The sequence below is a fragment of the Portunus trituberculatus genome, chromosome 37, assembly GCF_017591435.1.
Source record: "Portunus trituberculatus isolate SZX2019 chromosome 37, ASM1759143v1, whole genome shotgun sequence".
Taxonomy (NCBI): domain Eukaryota; kingdom Metazoa; phylum Arthropoda; class Malacostraca; order Decapoda; family Portunidae; genus Portunus; species Portunus trituberculatus.
The window spans coordinates 4,971,687-4,974,186 of NC_059291.1; the positions used below are offsets into that span (position 1 = coordinate 4,971,687).

Consider the following 2,500-nt stretch of genomic DNA (forward strand, 5'->3'; position numbering starts at 1 on the left):
TTTGTTATTTATGTAGTCAGTTTTATTTATTTATTGGTTTGTTTTTATTTGGATAGGCGGTTTATCAAGAACTACAAAAAGCTGAAGAAATATACACTGCTGTCCCCTTCCTTCCCTCTTCCAGAAAAAAATGAGTTGATAAGCAAAAGGTTGAGTTAAGTTGTTGAGTTGCTCTATTACTTGTTTCTTTAAATTTACGCGTTTATTTATTCATTCCTTTTTGTTATGTGTTTATTCATTTCTTATTGGTGCATGCGTGAAGTAGACACCAGGCAAGCAACAGTCAGAGCTCAGTATTATTCCACATGCCATAGCAAACAAATGGCGCGTTGAAAATCTTCACCCTCATACCTTTTTCTCTCTTCAAACTTGACTCACCTTTATGCGGGAAACTTCATAATGCAGAAACTTTTACAAGGCGAGACGAATGGCGAGTACTGAGGAAGCGAAGAGGTTCAGGTGGCAGGATTTCCAAAAGCATGAAGGGAAGATCTGGACACGGATCGACTATTTTCCAAAGGTCACCAGACGGGGAGCGACTGTCTGGCTTGCTTGCATGAGGCGCAGGCACAGGGGGCGGGAGACAAGGGGCGCTAGGGGGTCAGAACTTGAAACAGAGGGTTCGTGCACGTGAAGGTGGGGTAGGTGGAGCTGGGTTAGACGGAGAGGGCGTGGAGAAGAGCAAGTCTGGGGCTGTGAGGATGAATAGGGGGTCAGGATGTGGGGAAGAGTAGGGGAAGTGTAGATAAGGGAACCAGGAGACCTTGAGTAGTAGGTAGTGGTGGCGTTAAGTTGTAGCTTTGAGTCAGTGGGCGTGTATGTTGTGGCGTGGGGGAAATACAGGCGTGGGAGTTTCGGGAATATTCTGTCCACTAACTAAATACAAGAGTGTACAGTACTCTAACTTTCTCATCCCTTTGACTGGTAAACTCTGGAACTGTACCTGAATCTGTATCTCCCCTTCCTACCACGTGACTTCATGCGTGGGACCTTTAGGAATATTCTGTCTACCAACTAAATACAAGAGTGTTCAGTACTCTAACTTTCTCATCCCTTTGACTGGTAAACTGAAACTGTACCTCAATCTGTATCTCCCCTTCATACTACTTGACCTCATACCTTGAAGCTTTGGGAATATTCTGTCCACCACCTAAGTAAAAAAGTTAATCAGTACTCTAACTTTCTCATCCCTTTGACTGATGAACTCTGGAACTGTGCCTGAATCTATATTTCCTTTTCATACCTCTTGACCTCATGCGTGGGAGCTTAAGGAATATTCTGCCCACCACCTAAATACAAGAGTCAATCAATACTTTTACTTTCTCACCTCTGATTGGTATAAACTCTGGAACTGTGCCTGAATCTGTATCTGTATCTTCACTTCCTACCACTTAGCCTTATGCGTGGGAGCTTAAGAAATATTCTGTCCACCTCCTTAATACAAGAGTCAACCAATACTTTTACTTTCTCATCTCTGATTGGTATAAACTCTGGAACTGTGCCTGAATCTGTATATCCCTTCCTACCACTTGACCTCAATGCTCGGAAGATTGGGAATATTCTGTCACCTCCTTAATACAAAAGTCAATCAGTACCTTTACTTTCTCAACCCTTTTTTTTTTTTTATTTATACCATGTGGGCTTTTCACGGGAATTTCTGGGCTAAAGGGGATACTTTTTTTTGGGGTACCTCCTATCTCAAAGCCCACCCGCTAGTAAACCGTTGCCCCGAGTGAGGAAGTCCAACCTACACTCGGACCGTGGACAGGATTCGAACCCGTGCGCTTGAAGACCCTCGGACCCCAAAGCACGCATGGTTCCACTGTACCACGGCGTTAAACTCTGGAATTGCACCTGAATCTGCATACCCTTCCTACCAATTGACCTCGTGCCTGAATCCACTCGTATTTTGAATGTCTCTTTGACCGACAATCAGCAGTCCTTGCTTATCCAGAATTTGCCTTTATGCTATTGGGTCTTCCTGAATTGAGAAAGAGATTGTGTAGAAGCGTAGTGGCTATGAGTGTGCGTGGCCTGAATTGAGAAAGAGATTGTGTAGAAGCGTAGTGGCTATGAGTGTGCGTGGCGTGCTACAGACGTGGGGGGTGGGGGCGTGCATGGGGTAGCTCACGTGGCGGTCTACGGAGGCTGTGCTTGCCGTGTGTCCGTGAATACTGATACTCCTTTGGCCGCCATTGTGTCGCCGCCACCATACTGTCACCACGCCATAGTGACCGGCAGACGTGAGCCTTTACTAATGACTGATACACGCCGCCACCGCCGCCGCCACCACCACCAGCACCACCACCACTACTGTTACCATCCCATCTCTGAGTCACCACCAAGCATCACCATTACTAAAGCACGCCACATACTCTGTCCAGCCAGCCACCATGTTTTGCTCTTCCCTCCCTCCCTCCCTCTTTCCCCTTCTTTGTCTCCCTCTTCAAGAATTAATTTTCACTGTGTCATCCTTGCCAAAAGTGGATTCCCCCTTTGG

General features: G+C 46.1%; 1 protein-coding gene across 3 annotated transcripts in view; it reads left to right on the plus strand.

The window, feature by feature from the left end:
* Nucleotides 1-2,500, plus strand: part of LOC123514042 (telomerase-binding protein EST1A-like) — an 83,709-nt gene that overhangs the window by 38,569 nt on the left and 42,640 nt on the right. The gene's annotated exons all lie outside the window — the stretch shown is intronic.